The sequence below is a fragment of the Nomascus leucogenys genome, chromosome 23, assembly GCF_006542625.1.
Source record: "Nomascus leucogenys isolate Asia chromosome 23, Asia_NLE_v1, whole genome shotgun sequence".
Taxonomy (NCBI): domain Eukaryota; kingdom Metazoa; phylum Chordata; class Mammalia; order Primates; family Hylobatidae; genus Nomascus; species Nomascus leucogenys.
The window spans coordinates 17,336,019-17,355,378 of NC_044403.1; positions in this window are offsets into that span (position 1 = coordinate 17,336,019).

Genomic DNA, 19,360 nt, shown 5'->3' on the forward strand with positions numbered 1-19,360 from the left:
GCATTTTGAAAAAGCACACTGGTGATGGGCACGGCTTCTGTTTATCCCAGTCCATATTAAGGGACCTGATTTGAACAGATTTTATGTTTTGTCTGTTATGTCTATATAAAGATTTCATATTTTCAGGTATTTATTTTTAAGGATGAAAAGAAATCATTGGAAAGTGAAAAATAATGTAACATGATCAACATTTGTAATCATTTAAAATTATATTTGAAGTTTTTTTTACGTTGTTTTATTGGTAATAGGCATCACAGTGAGTAAAAAATTCGGTGGGAGTCCACACCATTAGTACCAAATGAGAACATTACTATATTTTCTAACTTGGCAACACGTCAGAATTGCGATTATCTAAAAATTTTGTAATTCAATCAATGGGTGTTTTTATTTTAATTAAATGCCTGTTGTTCTCCAGAGATGAGATTAGCCTATGAAAACAATGTTTATTGGAATTTTTTTTTACTGCTACCAAGTACAAATCTCTTACAAATCTTCCCCGCCATCCATACCCACATCCTTCACCCTGTGTGCTCTCAGTGTATATGTGCGTGCATACCTTGTGGCAGCAGGGGATAAATGCAGCCAGAGGAAAAAAGAACTAGCAATCTAAAAATATAGTTGTTATTTTAGCTGCATGCTGATAAAGTTGTAGATTATTCTCTCTTTTTTTAAAAATAAACTTTGACCTGAAACTCAAGAAAATTCTTGAAATCCAACTAGCTGTAATTGTTTCTAAATAAAAATATAGACTGACATAAACACTGAATGGCTCCTGGGCAATGTATTATTGCAGGTTAAATACATTTTGCCCTGAAGGCTGCAGTTCATAGGGTATAGATAACAAGAGAAATGAAATTGGTGATCTCAGCTAGTCCAGAGTGGATATTAGCATATATCACCAAACTGTCTCCAAATGTGACCCTATTTGCACTATCAGACTCTGTGTCCTCAGGAAATTGTTGCTAGTGAGAGAAGGGGGGAAAAAAGAAAAGAAGAGAGGGGCTGGTACTGGTGGGAAGGGCATATTAATAAGACTGAAAAAGTAGAACATTTTCCTGATCTAATATTCTTTGCATTCTCTCCCTTCTTTAAGAACAAGGAAGAAGAAATAGCATTCCCTTTCTTAGCCTAAAGGGAGCATAAAGAACAATGCCTTCTAGGAATGCTAGGACATTTCCATTTTTCTCTTTGGTGTTTTTAACACTTTGTGACTAGAGAGAAAAAAAATTGCCAATATGACTTTAAGTTTAAGAATCAGCACTCACCAATTATTGCCAAATTTAGATCCTTGAAAGCAAAAAAGAAAAAATTCAGCATAGGTATTGAAGAGGAGGCTAGATGGAGAAAGCTCTAATCCTTCAGGAGCCGAATGAATCTATGTTTCTGTACTATTAAGTACGGTAAAAAAGGCCAAAGTCATGGGCATTAGCCCCACAGGGACCAGTTAGCTAGACTCAAATTCAAGGCCATGGAATATATATATATAACTTTGCTGCTGGCAGTTAATTATATCAATGACTATCAGGAGGAATAAAAAAGTGTCTTCTCAGTGCCTACTTTAACGTTGCCTAACACTTTCAGCTCGGCTGTGATAATTGTCAAAAAAATTTTTAAAATGCAAACAATTTTAAAATTATATTAGCTTTGAATATAAACTTATATCCATGAGATGCTATACAAGCATGGCCTCTGTAAAATACAACGAGGCCTAACTTTTGTAGAACGAATTTTAGTATTTATTTATTCAAAGCTAAGACAAAAGAGTCTAATTTTTGCCTCACAGTTTATACTAGTTTTTCTTATTGCAGCATTCTCCATTACAAAAGAGCTTATAAATAGCATGTTAAATAATCATGAGAGTTTTTTAATTCATAAAAATTGATTTTGCCTTTCCCTTCTAAATTATCCCATAGCCAAATATCAGTCATTAACTTTCTTGACTAAGTCGTCCTTAGAACCAGGAAGAAGCACCCAACACTTACTTTATCTTCAGCTCTAGTGTAATTGTCATTGCTTGCGTGTAGTAAGACATAAAATGATTTTACAGTGTTAGAGAAAAACTACGGTTTCAGGATTAAGCAAAGTTATCATTAACCATCATATGAGAAATTTATACTATTCCCAGGGAAATGTTTATTGTAAGTTTTAAAAATACAAGTTCAAAATGGAAAACCAAGGTTTGCATACTGATAAGGTAATGGGTGGCAATACCAACTGTTGAATCAATGGAAATAAACAAATATGACTCAGTATTACAATGTGTTAAGGCATAGCTTTCTGTTTCATCCATAACTATTTTTGTACAAATTTTAAAACAGTTTGCTAATTAGCAAATGCTGTCTTCATAATAGACTGTCAAAGTTTGTGAGGAAAAGGTATTTCTTTCCTCCTTTCTTTTTCTCTCCTTTCATCTCTTCTTTCTCCCCTTCCCTTCTACGGTTCTCTCTCTTTCCCTTCTTCCTTTCCCTTCTTCCCCACCTCCTCCCTTTAATGTCTAAGTAAGATCATAACTTCTGTCATGCCTGCAGACTAAAGCAGGAAATTCTGGAAGACCAAGGGAGCCACTGCCATCTGACAGAGACTTCCAAACTGCATGACATACAAGTCAGCAAGAAGAAGCCTGGATTATCTGAGCTTCCTTTTAAGGTTTGTGTGAGAAAATAATAACTAAAATTTACTAAGGACTTACTCTATGCCAGCACTGTTTTAACTCTTTTACATAGAATACTCTATTTAATTCTTATAAAATTTCATCTGGTATAGTTGAGGAAATCAAGGATCAAGAGAGCTATATTAGCTTGTCTGAAGTCCAGGCAGATAATAATTAGAGTCAGGATGGATTTCATTATACTGTCTCCTTGTGACCAGGTTTGGGCACAAAGCTCTGAATCACTCCTACCTAAACATATCCAAATTGAGAAATCTAGAGAAAGGCTATATACCTAGAGAAGTGAATTTCATCCTTGTTCCCCTAAAGATTATTTCAGGCACAAGAGACCAACATAGTTGACAAAACTGACTCCAGAAGACTACATGCTCTTGTAAACAGATGTGTAATGACAGCACACTCAGGCATGGACAAATACACTTCAGAATTGGTATGTAAGGTCCACCATCTATCTGGTTTGTCCACTCTGAACTTATGAATCTTGATTACAGTTGACAATTGGGGTCCACCCAGTTTACATATCTATCTCAAACAATACCTAAAGGAGCTCTTCAGTCTTCTAGTTCCCTAGTTGTGCATGACTAAAGCTATAGTGTTTACTAAACTCTTCTTGTAGCTGAATGTCTAAGACTATGCGGTGGTTTCTTTTTAATGCTAAACACTATGAAAATCCAAGATTGATGGTGACATTGTAAGTGTGATAATAGTAGAAGAGATGCGCAAAAACTAGATGAAAAGGAAGAAGAAATATGGTAATCCATTGAAATTCTATTGTTTGTATATTCATAGCACTTCTTTCCTCCCCCACGGAAGGGGGAGGCAGGGTCATAATAATTAACTATGTTATATTTCATTATTAACACTGTCTTAAGGCATTGAAAAAAACTGGCAATATTATGTTTTCTTTATTTTAAACAATTATGCTAAAGGGTTAATCAACATTTCCTGTGAAAAGAACAATGTTTAGCCAAATGCTTTTTAAAAAGCAGACAACAAGAAATAGCTTCAATAATTCATATTAATTCAAGTCCTATGGTTAATGAGGCAAATGGAGTGCTCTCAGAGGGGATAAAAGCACATAGCAGCAGCATCAAGAATCTTCAAACCACTGCTGGCAAAGGATACTGTAAGTTCAAAATACCCCCTAACCACCTACTATTCATACTTTACACTCAGGGTAAACTTAATATAATTCTAATTTTGCAAATGGTAAGCTAAAACAGTGCCTATACAATTAGAACACAGGCAAGCAACTGCTTATACTCTTCTTTGTTTTTATGGTTCTTAACCCTCATGACGCCAAGTTGTCTGAAGTTTTCACTACATTAAGCATACACTCATTTGATCAGGCACAAAAAGAGTGAGACTGTGACCATCTCTTCACAGTCCAGCAATTAAACTGTTGTCAGGCTAAAGATATATCAAAGTTGAAGATCAGATCATGGACTGGATTAACCAAATGGAATGATGAATAGTCAGTCTGAATTGTTTAGAAAGATGATTGATTCATCAGAGATAAACCTGGTAAAGTGTAAGTACATGTTCATTTTACTAACATTTATTAGGCAACAACTATAAACTGTCTGTACCGCACCCGGCACTACAGATAGGATAAAGAATAAGACTTCCCCTGAGAGTTCTAAAATTCTCCTGGGGCTGAGAGAGACCATCGCTATTCAGTTTGATTTCATGTAATAATGCAAGATTCTCTAGGAACACAGTACTCTGAGGAAAGTAATAAGAGTAAAGAAAGGAATTCCGCTTTATAAAGAGGAGTTCTTTTTGAGCTGAGTTCTAATGAATGAGTGGGAAAGAAGGTGGAGTTGCACCTATGTATTCATTGATTCATTCATCCATTCATTCATTTACCAGCACTGTACTGAGTCTCTATTTAGTACCGAGCTCTTCATAGGGTTTTAGGAGTATAATGATAATCAAGGCATGGTTCCTGCCATCAGGTTGCTTATAATCTGGTGGGCACTGAGACCCTAAGTACATAAAGAGATCCCCTCTTCCTCACCTCAGAAAAGAATACACACATGTGCATACACACATATGAAAAAAGCATGCTGAACTCAAGGAAAGGTACATAATTTGATGTGGCTGGAGCAGAGGGCACATGAAAGAATGTGAATATCTAATCCCATCTCCTCTTCTTTCCTGTTGCTCATTCCTTGATATGGTTTGGCTCTGTGTCCCCAGCCAAATCTTGTGTTGAATTGGAATCCCTAATGTTGGGGGAGGGGGCTAATGGGAGGTAATTGAATCATGGGGGCAGATTTCCTCCCTGTTGTTCTCATGATAGTGAGTGAGTTCTCATGAGATCTGGTTGTTTGAAAGTGTAGCACTTCCCCCTTCTCTCTCTCTCTCTCTCTCTCCTGCTCCCATGTAAAGATGTGCTTGCCCTCCCTTCACCTTCTGCCATGATTGTAAGATTCCTGAGGCCGCCCAGCTATGTTTCCTGAACAGCCTGCAGAACTGTGAATCAATTAAACCTCTTTTCTTCATAAATTACCCAGTCTCAGGTAGTTCTTTATAGCGGTGTGAGAACTAATACATTCCTCCTCTTCATTCCCTACTGCTTCCTTCTGGTGTTAATTATTTTATATCTGAGTCAGTGCAACCACATCCAAACTGGCCTTTTTTTCCTCTTCAGCCTCACTAACTTCCAAAAATGCCATATAATTCTTATCTTAAAGCTCTCATTTTAGAATAGACTCCTCAGCAAGACATTCAAAGCCTTTGATGAACTTGGCCCTACTCATGTCACCCATTTGTCCACCCCACCACATACACACTGCCCTTTCTTGTACCTAATATTTTCTCTCTACCAAGCACATTGGCCCAATGTTGTCTTCTTTCTCCAGCCTCCAAGTTTTGTACCTTCTGCTTTCTGTATGTAGAATGTCCTCACCTCTTTCTGTATCTAGGGAATACATCTCCATCTTCGAAGACTCTCTTTTAGGAAGCCTCCCTGCTCTCCCAGGCTGTGTAGACTCTCCCTCCCATGTACTCCCACAAATCCATGTGGTTACAGCAAGCATAGGAAAGTTTATGCTATATTATTTTCACTGTTCTGTTGTCTGTGTCCTTTATTGGGCCTGGAGCCCCTAGAAAATAAGGAATGATTTTTTGTCATTATTGTTTCAGCAGCATCACTATCTTGTTTGTACCCTGTTCGACAAACAGTAGCTGTTCAAAACATATTTGTTTAATTCATTCATTAGTTGTTGATCCTAACGTTTAAAGTATTCTAGATAACATGCTCAAATTGTATTCTCTATACCAGTGTTCAGTCAAGAAAAAGTAGTCTTTTTTCCTTAAAGGATCAAATAGCAAATATTTTAAGCTTGCTCTCTGTTACAACTATTCAACTTTTCCATGGTACACAAAAGCAGCCACAGGTATATGCAGATGAATTGGCATGGCGCAGGGCCAAGAAAATTGTATTTACAAAAATGGATGGCCAGTATGCAGGCTGTAGTGTGAGGACCTCAGCTCTATACCACAGGGCACAATCTCACATCCCACAGGTTAGAGCTGCTCTCTGAATCTGTTTTAATTTTGGTTGTAGAGAGACAATTCTCTATAGGTATCTCAGGTTTCTGCATATCTTACAAGCAGAAGTACTGACTGCCTTTATTTTCCATACCATCTTCACAGAGATGTTTGTGTAGTGAACAGACCTGAAAAATAGTGCCTCCTTCCGGAGTAGATGGCAGGCAAACTTACTGCCCATTATAAAATATTCAGGTCCCAAAACTCAGGGTAATTCTCCTGTACTACAAACCACTGTGTGTGTAGCTCTCTCCTGATCCCCTTCATGTCACTGTTGGAATCAGGTTCAGGGAATGAGGGCACATGTTGACAGAGGCTACTGTTATTACCATGAGTAATAAAGTTCTTTATCTTTCATATCTTCTGCCAACACCCATGAAACTCTAACAGGCTAAATTGTTAGCTTGCAATTAGCATAAAATGTCAGATCCTTCAGCGTTCTTGACAGTTTTATCTTACATCGTACTTTAAATAATTGGAGCTAATCATTGAAAATTAAGAGATTTTACTTAAAAAATTTAAATGCTACCTTCTCTTGAAAAACTAAAGTATTTGGCAACATTGGACATGTATTTTTATATGGCAACAAATGACAAGGACTGAGTGGGAGCTGCCTCTAGGATCCCCCACCTCTGGGCTGTTTCTTGCCCAGTCATTGTTTCACTGATTTATATTCCTTGTCTGGCTTCTAAGGGCATTTGAGTTTCTGACCCTGCTTGAAGCAATAAGGTGTCAACAAATGTATTTAGGCATGGAATTAGGTTAGATCTGTGCTTTAGAAAGATAGCTTCACAGAGTCGTTGACAATATGAGGATGAATTACAGTGAGAGAAATCTAGACTAAAATGTTGGAGTATAAAAAATCATGTGAAGAGGGCCCAACTAATATAACAGCAGGTAAAGTAGATAAATAGGAAATGATTCCATGAAATTGTCGGAACTTGGTGCCGTATTGGTATATCTCGGGAGAAAGAAGGACACTGAATTAGGTAGGGGTTTTTAGTTTGGATGATCTGTTGGATAGTGATGCCAATAGTTGAAAGTAAAATCAGGAGGAACTTGATAAAGTTTTGATGGAGTAAGAGAAGCTTACAGGGAGGTCTAAGAACCTGACAAGCTGAAGGAGCCTAAAGGATATTCAGCTAGACATGCTAATCGCAGTGCTATCTAGCTCTGGAGCGGGTTGTCTATGGATGAACCTCAGGGAGTCCATATAGCTTGAGACACAGAATATAAAACTTTATATGCTTATTGAATAGGCATTTTTTTTATTCTTGTGGAAAGTATTGCTGCCTCTCATTAGACTTTCAAAGGGACCTGTGGTAACTCTGAAGAAAAAATTCTGGAGTTTTAGATGTGAGAGTTATCCACAGAATAGTTGAGATTGCCTTCTGGGCTGTGTCCATAGTGAGAATATAAAGGAAGCAGGCTAAGACAAAGTCGCAAGAAAAATAAATACAAAATAATTTGTTGAGACAGAAACAGAAGTTTCAAGAAAGAATGTTAAGACTTCAGAGAAATCCATACGATGCAGGCCTGAAAAGAAGCCATTAAATTTAGCAACTGGTAACCTACAGCAAGCATGGAAGCCAGGCGTCAGTGGGATTTTTTTGTTTATTTTTAAAAAAGGAAGATTAGAAAATAGAGGCAGCATAAGAAAGCTGTTTTTACGGGTTGTCTGAGGATTGGGTTGAAAGGTTAAGTTTTAAGCAAGTTTGTGGGGATTATTTAGGGGATAAGAGAACTTGAATACATTTGTAATTAAAAGGGAGACAACTAAGGAGAAAGGTAGTTGAAGATGTTCTAACAAGGGCAAAGAATATTAATATATGAGTCCTCCAAGCATCTTTAAATTCCCCTGCCTATTAAGGAAATTCTGACATTTTTACTTCTCCCTACCCCATGCCCCACATTCTAATCTCCCCATTAGCTTTATCAGACATATTCGGGTACTGGGGGTTGGGGAAAAATCAGCTAAGAGATTGGGAGACTTGTATCAGAAAGGGTAGAAGTTTACTGGAATGAGAACATAGAGCAAATTAAAAGGAAAGAGAAAACTAGAAAAGGAAAAAAGTCCCTCATAAAGGCAATTTATATCAGAAAACTGAAAGTTTAGAGGCAGAGAAAAAGGGGTTTCAAAGCATCTAGGCATGGGAGAAAGTGGTAAAGGAAGAAAAATTACAGAAAACGGATATAAAGTGGTACTGTGAATTTTGAACAGGATCTCTTTTCGTGATTTTCAAGAGCTGAAAGTAAAGATATGGGTGACAGTTTACTAACATTGTTTGCTGGACTGTGTTTCTTTGAATATCACACAATATTTAGGCTGGGCCAATTGGGGTTGTAGTGTTTATTTGAGTTACAAAGAAGTCAGACGGTTACAGGTCAGAGCTCTCCAAATCCCAGGGCAGGCAGTAGCAGTGTTTAGACTGACAGTGACACAGGGGAGGCAAGCCCTAAAATTGGGGCTTAGTCCAGGAGGGCTTTTGGTCTCCCCCAGGAAGGAATTCAAGGGTGAGCCGGAAGTGTTAGACCGCACCTTTTATTGAAGCAGCAGCGTAGAGCAGCAGCATACAGCAGCACCGGAGGTACTGTGCCTTGCAGAGCAGGGCTACCCCATAGGCAGTGTGCCCAGAGTGGCAGCTCTGAGGCAGTTATGCAGTCATATTTACACCCACTTTTAATTAAATGCAAATTAAGGAGGAAATTATGCAGAAATATCTAGAAAAAGGGCGGTAACTTCCAGGTCGTTGGGTCATTGTCATGGAAAGGGGCGGTAACTTCCAGGTGTTGCCACGGCAATGATAAACTGACCTGGCATACTGTTGGACATGTCTTATGGAAAGTTGCTGCCACCCTATCCCTATTTCAACTAGCCCTCCTTTTAGTCTGGGGTCCAAGCCCTACCTCCAGAATTAAGTCCTGCCTCCTGTCTAAACAGGATGTACAATTGTGAAGCCAAAAGTAGAGAAGAGATAGAGTGGTGAACAGAAAATATTCATGTCCTTTATCCTTCATCCTAATAACAAAGGCAGTTAAAGGGAAAAAAAGACAACAGAATGACTGTCTTCTTTGTGCTTTGATTAGATTTTTACTGATTACCACCTCTGCCACCTCCTGCCCAAGCCTGGGGTAAAAGAACAAATATTGGAAATAAAACATAAAAGAAAAGAAAAAATAACATTTATGAGTGAAGCAAAGCTAGGAATGAGGGAAAAAGTAAAAAAAACTGCTATTTGACCACCCGTTCTGTCTTATTTTCCTTCCCTTGAAACCATCCATATTTACATTGCCTGTCCAACCCAAACTATTGTGGGGAATAACAATAAGAGAAGAAACAAAAAGCCGGGAGGGCGGGGGAAGATAAACCACATCCCATAAAAACTCCTATTTTAACTTCTTTCCTTTCCTTCTTCATTCTCACTTAACACCATCCACTCAAACCTCACCCTGCATCTTCCACCCTCGGAGATTCTATTTGACTTGTCATTCATATTCTACTCCTAATGTCATACTGCTCTACCTCAAAATCCTAGAGCTAACACCAGTGGTTTGAAGCTGAGGAAATTCCATTGTCCTCCAGCCATCATGTAGGAACAGCTCCAGAATCTATGCCTAGGATTGAAAGTGGCAAGACGTGCTTCTGATACCCTGAATTTGAAGTACTAAGTTTCTGTTCCCGTAGTCACATGGTTTATGCCTTAAATTCTTTCCAAGTTCTAAACAAGCAATTTATATATGTTTAGACAAGACAATGCTTAGTGTAACATATGTGGGAGGGGGAGGTGCAAGGGAGGAGGGTGCTGTTTCTATTTTGAAGGATCCAGTTTGTTTTCTAACCATTTAGTAAATCATTTTCTTTGTTTGACTTCAGTGTTTTCTGATATGTACTTAAATTCAGCATTAGCAAAGTGCCACTGTAAACTGGTTTATTTTTCTCTTTGTAATTTATCAGCCACTGTTTTTAGTTGCATGAGGCTTCAGGGGCTATGTTCAAGTACCTATTTTTCATTATATTTTAATTTATATGAATACTATGCAAAATTGAAAGATATTGTCTCAATAAATGGTAAATGGTAAACAAAAAACTTGTGGGTTAAAACTTCATCAAAAAAAATCTTTGAGGTGAATTTAAGCAAAGAGTATAATCCCACACAATTGCACCTATTTATTAGGGACTTGGGGAGTTAACTTCAAACTGGATTAAGAGCCATAAATTTGTAGTTTGGATCCAGGTCAGCCTAAATGTCTGAAAAATTTGCTAACTTAATGGAATGACTCTATAGAAATTGATCAGTTTATTTTTTGTCCTGGCAGAAATCTCTTCATAATCAAACAGAAAAGTTAAGACGCCAAATTCACAAAATATTTGCCATCATTTGTCTTTGTGTTTCTAATTATTTTTGTACCTTGGAATTAATTTGTCTTCGACAATCATACAAAACAAACAGCAGAACATGGTTTTTATTTGTTTGGATTTGAGCTGTAGACATTGCTTCTCAGTAATATTAAATAAGTTATTTAATTCACTTCTGTTTAAATATTGATAAAGTTTATTATTTGTACTCCAGATTTTTCCACAACCTAGAATAATTTAGATAATTAATAGAATTTTTGATACATTTTAGAATAATTTAAATTAATATTTAATTCACAGTTCTGTTTGATATCATATAAAGTAATGATAAATATGAGTATTTGGGCAACCAGTAATTCTTTAATAGCATTTTCTTATGGAGATAAAAATGTTTAAATATTTATTAATTTAGTACTATTAGAACTGCATAGTTATTAGGCATTTCCAAATTTGGAAGAATTTTCATTACTCAGTAACTGGGTAATGAAGAAAGAAAACTAAATGCCCTCCTCTAGTCCTTATAGGGGACACATCAAATGAAATTTCCTAATAATCTGGAGATGTTTCATAATTGAGTACTTAGCAGTCATTCCAGAAATAGCAAATATAAGCCTTCATTATTGACTAGGGTTTTCGGAGTACATCCACTTCTGTCTCTACACCAAATAGGTTTTCATTACTCAAGTAGCATATGGCAGTAAATGAACCAAAAGAAGAACATGTTGCATTATTTTTCTACATTAAGTGCTGACATTATCTTTGCCACACTGTGTGTGCGGTTTTATGTAATGAGAATCTGTTCAGAGACAATTGTGAGGTATATATTCTGTTCTAGCTTATACCTTTTTGAAGGAGCCCATTTTCAAAGTAGCATACAATTTGTGAATTATGCCCAATTTAATTATCATGCAGTGCTTTAGAAACCTACTCCTAAACGGCTGCTATTAACATAAACAAGTCAATTTACATGTCACAAGGAAGTTCAGGTTAAAAGAAAATGCATAATGTATATCTGTGTATTTGTGATTTACTCTAAGTACTCTTTCTTTCTTTCTTTCTTTCTTTCTTCTTTCTTTCTTTCTTTCTTTCTTTCTTTCTTTCTTTCTTCTTTCTTCTTTCTTCTTTCTTTCTTTCTTCTTTCTTCTTTCTTTCTTTCTTTTTTTCCTTCTTTCTGTCTTTCTTTCTTTTTTTTCGAGACACACTCCCTGTCGCCAGGCTGGCAGTGGCCGCCATCTCGGCTCACTGCAACGTCTGCCTCCCAGGTTCAAGCAATTCTCCTGCCTCAGGCTACCAAGTAGCTGGGACTACAGGTGCACGCCACCATACCCAGCTAGGTTTTTTGTATTTTTAGTAGAGATAGGGTTTCACCATGTTGGCCAGGATGGTCTCGATCTCTTGACCTTGTGATCCGCCCACCTTGGTCTCCCAAAGTGCTGGGATTACAGGTGTGAGCCACCACGCCCGACCTCTAAGTACATTTTCATTGAATAAAAAGAACGATAAATAGATGCACTGATTTTTCTCCCTATAAATTTTGCCCTTATGATAGTAATATTTAATAGATAATGATGACTTTCACAATCAGTCACATATATTTATTGAGCACCTACTATGTGTAAACATCATCCTGGGCAAAGGCCTTCTAAGTCTCTGCTTTGGCAAAAATGACTCTAAGTTAATTTTGCCCTAAATCTTTGAAGTAACAACTGTAGAGGTTTAGGGGAGTAAGCACCACCATCAAAGGGCAGGACAGTCTGGCACACAAAATAAGTATCTTTTCCATTTTGAAATGAAACTTTACAAAATGAAATAAAACTTTAAATGTAATGTAATCTAAATATCTAAAAATAAATTCTAATTAAAGGAGTTGAAACTGCTTGAAATGTGTCCCTGAATGGATCAAGCTAGCAAGAAGGCAGGCAAGAATGGCGCTATGAAGTTGGAGGAGAAGAAAACAAATGAACTGAAACACGATTTTAGAATCATTTACCCATTTCTCCTTCAACCTTTTAAAGTTAGGATATTTCACCAAGCTCAGGGAAAAAATTGCGAAAGAGAACTGTAAGTATATTTTTTACAGTGGTAAATAAGCATCACCAAAAAAATTAAATGAAATTTGATGAGCGACTCAATTTCAGCATAAAAGATGTATGATTATTCAGTTGTAATGTCTTTTTCCTGGGATTACATGACAGTAAAGTTTATACTTTCAGGGAGTTTAAATTTAGTTGTATGGAAGGAGAACATGTGAAACATAAAGAAACATTTCCAAATAAGGCTGTAGCATGATCTCCTTTTATGGAGGTCTCCTGGGAGCAGCGCTTGGTTTTGGCTGTCTACAAAGCAGCCCCATAAATTAAAACATGAAACATTCATTCAAGCTAAAATTAGGGGCTCCTTGTCTGATTCCAAATTACTTCAGTGGTTATATTTTCTAGTTTTGTTATTAATACACGGACCTGTCTCTTACTCTATCAAAAAGTACAGGAATGGTTTCACTTGGTGGCTTTAAAAATCTGAGAACCTTCATATGCAAAAAATTGAAGCTGATTATGACATAAACTTGTAATTAGCACTTAAAGAAAAATATAAAAGACAGGATTTACACTGGATGGAAAACCACCTGTCAACATTAGTGGGGACATGACATCTTATTCATTCATTCATTCAATTACTCATTCTTTCAACAGCTACTTATTGTGCCTTTGCTAAGGGTCAGATATATAGTCAGGAACAAACTCCTTCAAGGGATCTAGCTTAAATTCTATGGCAATATGATGTAGAGCAAAAGAAAGATTTTTCTCTGCCTTCAGAGAGTACAGAATCTGATCATTACAATAATAGCAAGAAGGAGGAAGAAGAATGTGAGGCAAAGAAAGAAATGGGAAGGATTAATTAATCTTTGGATAGCAAGGTTGGGAATAGCTGTTGTTATAATAAGAACCTCTGTTTTTCCAGTTTATTTGTTGTCTGTCAGGTATCTCAGCCAAATATTTTATATTTTCCAACTATCGTAGTTACACTTTGCTTCATTTTGGGCACATTTTTAAATGGCATAATCTTTAATTATTTTCTTTAAACAAAGGCACCTGCTAGAAGATTAAGCGGAAAGTACAGTCTTAAGATAGAAGAAAAGTAAACACTCGATTTGGAAAAAAGAAAACTTCTCTGGCAACAGTATAATCTTTAAAAAATAATTAATTGTTCACAAATATCTAAAGTTTAAACGTACTTATAAAACTATCCCCTGGAATTCTAGCTTCCTTGAAATTCTAAGACCGTCCTTTAAAATGATCAGAAATGACTCACCAAACACTTTTTTTCATCTCCTTGTACCTTTAACATTTATTATTAAACATCCCTTTTAAACTTGACCGATCTGTTTTAAAAACATGCACTACTAAACTAAGGGCCGGAGTGGAAGGCATTTCTCTGGTAGCCTTAAGAAGAATGCAGTGCTATCGTGTTCATGGTTTAATCTGCCAGGATTCCATAGCCAAGAAAAGATGGGTGTCAGATCTCTACACATAATCTTCAGAACATCCGGAACTGAGAAACGGAGCTTGAGCAAATGAAAACAAGATAAAACTAAAGCAAGCCTGCCTTTAACTTTATAAGAAAGTGAATCAAATGGTGTAGAGAGAGAAAAAAAAACCCTTATGGGTTTCAGAATTTGGACTGAGACATGACAACTCTGTTCCTTGTCTCTTTGTTCGGTGCAGATATTGGTAATGGCACCCATTGAAATGAGAAGAAGGAATGAAGGCATGCCAGAGAAACTTTTTTCCCCCCAAATCTGATTGAAACACTAACAGGAGTCATAGTTCTACAAAAAACAGGGAAACGAATGGGGACAAAACACCCACAGATGCAACTGAAGCTCCCCACACAGTGCTGCTAAAATGTTCTAGATCTGATACCTCAAAAGTTATCTAAAAGGAAGAGAGAGACTGCCTGAAAAATTAAATATTCTTCATAGAGAAAATGATAAGGAAAGGAATACCTGTCACTTCATCCTACTTGATTAAATTGCAAATAGCTATTCGAAGTGAATAATTTTATGCGTTTACACACCTAGTTAAACATGTAAATTTTGCATCGGCATAATGAAAACAAATGCAAATGCTGTTATTGTACCTATGTTAAAGAAAATACTTAAATGGGAGAGATTACATGTCAAAACTGGAGGCTCCCCTAAAATTCCTCAATTACTAACAGTAACTCAATTACTTTTCATGAAGTATCTGTCCTAAAAGACTCCCTTTAAATACAAATTTTAAGAGGATATTTAGAAATATTATTGAGACATATTGCAACTCTGATCGTTTTTCTAAAGGCCCTTTGTATCTTACTATAACCCAAGTCATTCTTTATATCACCTGAGTCTCCTTCTTAAGTCAAAGATGTTTCTATATTCTAAAGTTGCTACTTCAATGCTCGTCAATAGTATAACACCCAATTTGAAACAGAGATGGGCAGTTTTTAGAGATTTTGGCTTGTTTCTTTTTCTCTTAGTTGGTGCATGAGCTACCCTACTTAATCTACTTAATTACTTACTTACTTCTAGGCTTTTCTAACATATTTGATCATGGAAAGTGGGTCTTCTGTTAGAGCATAAAATGGCATGTTTGTTCTTCAAAGGCTCAGCCTATTTCTTCAAAAGAATGAGATGATTAGCCTCACATGCTCTGCCCTTCCACAGGGGTTACACCGCCCTGGCATAAACTTCACCTGAGAAGAGATGCACCACCTCCTTTTTCCTGGGAGGACTAGCACTCTATATCAGGCTTAGCTGGATAAATCCATGTAGGAACATGGCCTGGACTGAGTTTTGGAGGAGTTGAGGAAGAAGAACCAGGAATAGCAATGTTTTCAACTTTTTGTTTCTCGGTATCACAATGGTAATAATGTTCTTCTGTCTGTGCTGCTATAAAAAATACAGCATCCTGGGTAACTGAGTAAGCACATGTTTACTGGCAGATGATGGGTTCCAGAGAGAGATATTAGGAAGCGCTCCCATTTGGGACAGGTTTCAGAATAACCGTTACGGCTCTTTCAGCTCAGCCAAAAGTCTTTTCTTATCCCATAATTTTGGATTTTGAAAAATGTCTTAAATATAAGTGAAATAATGATAACTCAAAAGTACACTCAAAGTAGTGTTTCCTTTTATTTGAAACTACATTGGAATCCTTCACAATGATATGTTATGATGGCAGATGAAAAAATTCACCCATTTTATGGGACATATCATAGTGCTTCTAACTTTTACTTATGTGATGACTTTGCTTTAAGGAATGTGACATTTGCAGATGTATACTATTTTCCAATTTCCAAAACTAGCCCCTTGGAGATATTCCATAAAATGTGATTATAAAGATTATCATCTAGATTAGAATTGGTAGAAATGCAGATTCCTGAGCCCCACTCTGGAATTTCTGGGGGACAGATGTCCAAAGAATGTGCTATTTTAACACATTACCAAGGGAATTCTTAACAAAAGCACACGATGTTTGAGAATCATGGTTTTAGAGATGGCTAAATTACAGTAAAAATGGCTACAACCAGAACGATTAACAGGTGAAAAATGGTTATAGGTAAAGAAGCAGAGAAAATTGGCTAAATTTTCTCAAGAAAGTATTTGGCCCACAATCTAGTTAAAAATCCCTTTTCTATAAGTTCAGAAAACAATCAGAAAAACTTTGATTGCACTGAGACATAAAATATGCAATGAAATTTACAGAAATTGAAATATCTGTTTACACATAACTGAAGAGATTCTTTTCTTACCAAACTCTGCTTTCTCTTTTCACTTCACCATGATGCAGTGTGAGAATGTGCAGTCTTCATTCCACTCTTCTCTCTAGATTTCAGATTGTTGCTTTAATGAGCTTTTTGCTCCTTTTCCATTTGCTGCTGTTGCTTCCCTAGCTTGTTTTTGCTTGATTAACACTACCTCGTTTCCATGATTAAAAAGAACTATTATTTGTTCCATGAGTCTTCCGTTTCTCTTGATGCCTATCAATTTCTGTTTCTTATTTTTGGTTAAAGAAAGGAAAAGCCTGTGAACAGTGGGATCTGATTTCAAGACTAGCCCTCAAGAAGAAATTTCCTAAAATGCCGAACATTTGATTCTGACAGCAAAGGATGCAGATTCAGTGGTTCTCATCTTTTCCCTTCTGGCATAGGATTAAATATTTCTTTCTCTTCTAAGAAGACAAAGCTTATTCTTAGATAACAGCATCTAAGTTATTCCCTTTCTATAATCTATAATGTCTTCCTCTTTTAGCAGTGCCAATTAATAGCTGCTAACCTTTAGAAATCTTTGTGGTTTGTCAGTGCTTTTTCAATTATGCAAATTTTGTAAAAGGTCTTATAGGACTTCTTGTTTGTGTCTCTTTTAACCTCCTATACATTTTCTTTTCTTTTTATTTTTTATTCCTATTACCGGCATTCAGCATTCTCATTTCCTTTCTCCTACCAAAGCAACCATTCCAATGCATTTGACATACATTAGTTTGGTCTTAGGCGTTCCTGAAAATACTTGCTTTAGAACAGAAAACCAAATACCGCATGTTCTCACTTATAAGTGGCAGCTAAACGTTAGGTATTCATAGACATAAAGATGACAATAGACATGGGGAACTACCAGAAGGGAGAGGGAGAGAAAGAGTCCAAGGTTGAAAAACTAACTACTGGATACTATGCTCACTTTGCGGGTGACAGGATTAGTTGTACCCCAAACCTCAGCATCATGCAACATACAAAGATTGAGGTAATAAAGTACCCCTGAATCCAAAATAAAAGTTTAAATCATTTCAAAAAGTTAAAATGTGTGTTGCTGTTTTGTGTGCATACATTTTAAATGACACTGTGTTATAGTTTACTGTTCTTAGATCTTTGCACTCAGCGTTATATTTTAAAGATTCACACATGTTTCTGGATATTCACCTATCTGGCTCCATCATTACTGAATGCTGCAGAGTGCAGCAGAGTACAGTATGTAATACATGCTGCCAACCACACTAGATCTGTCCACTCCCCTGGAGATAGACACTTCGATTGCCTCCAATTCTCTGCTGCCAGAAAGGACACTAACATTAGCATCGTTTAACAAATCCCCTTACACACCTCTCTGAGAATTTCTCCATGTTACGTGCCTAGGAGCAGAATTGCTGGGCTGTAAGTGAGTATATATTTGATTTGGCTAAGTACAACAGACAGCTTTCCAGAAGGGCAGCACCAATCCACATGCACCTGCAGCACAAGAGGCTTGTTACACATCCATATCCCTGCAACATTATATTTTATCCAGTTTTCTAATTTCATATTTTTGTCATATAAATACATAAACAGTTTATAAAGGAAAGGGGAATATAATTAATCAACAGCTCTTACTGATTGTGACAAATGCTTTACCTTGAAGTAGATGGTGAAATTTCAAAGCAAATGATACATCAATTCAGTATTCAGGGAGCATGCATTATAATGGATAAGAGAGACAGAAGACAGTATATTCTAAAAGCTGTTGATAGCAGAATGAATACAGTTTTGGAGAAGCACAAAGGCAGATCATATAGTCCAGACTAGAGAATCAGGGGAAGTGTTTTGCAAAAAAAAAAAAAAAAAAAAAAGTGACCCTGAGGGATGAAAGGGTAAATACACTTACTAGACCCTTGACTGAAAAATGGTCATTTTCCGGTTGGAAAAATTATCCTCTTAGACTGAAAATGCATTGTTGGTAATCATGCTTATAGACCTACATATACCATGAGCATCAAAGTTCCAAATCACCTTGCATTTTATTTTATTGGTAATCATTTCTCTGAATTTTATTCTTCAGTGTTTATTTTAGATGCAGAGGGGACATGTGCAGGTTTGTTTCCTGGGTATATTGTGCGATACTGGTGTTTGGGGTAGGAATGATCCCGTTATTTGAGTACTGAGCATAGAATTCAATAGTTCATTTTTCAACCCTCTTCACCTGCCTCCCCTTCTATTTGTCCCCAGTTTCTACTGTTGCCATCTTTGTGTCCTTGAGGACCCAATGTTTAGCTCCCAATTATAAGTGAGAAAACACAGCATTTGGTTTTCTCTTCCTGCATTAATTCGCTTTAAGATAATGGCTTCCAGTTGCATCCACGTTGCCGCATTTCAAAACAGTGAAGGTTTGTTATCCTGGACATTGTAGGACATGGTGTTAGGAATATTGGTGTTAATTATCTTCATTTTTTATTAAAGAAACAAAGCCTCGCAGAAAGTATGTTGCCTAACTCCATACAGCTGGTACATATTTGGTGCGACAAGAATTTTAACAAATGTTTGTTTGACCTCAAAGTTTATGCCTGTTTGTTGCTGTTACACTGGTTTTAAAAAGGCAATAAACATATATGCAGTTAAAATTGATGTAACAATTTTCCATGAATTCTGTTTCAGTGGCTTAGGAGACTATCAATAAGGACCAAGAACAATCTGGCTTTCGGTTTTGATGATGATTTTCATGTTTACCCTAATTTCAGAAATAGTTTTCTTTAAAATACTGATATATACCCATGGAATTTTTAAGCCTACTTGGGTCTTGGAAAAGAAGCCTCTCTGCAAAATACTAAAACATACTTCCAACAGGAATATACTAACACATACCTCCAACAGGAATATACTAACACATACCTCCAACAGGAATATACTAACACATACCTCCAACAGGAATATACTAACACATACCTCCAACAGGAATATACTGACACATACCTCCAACAGGAATATACTGACACATACCT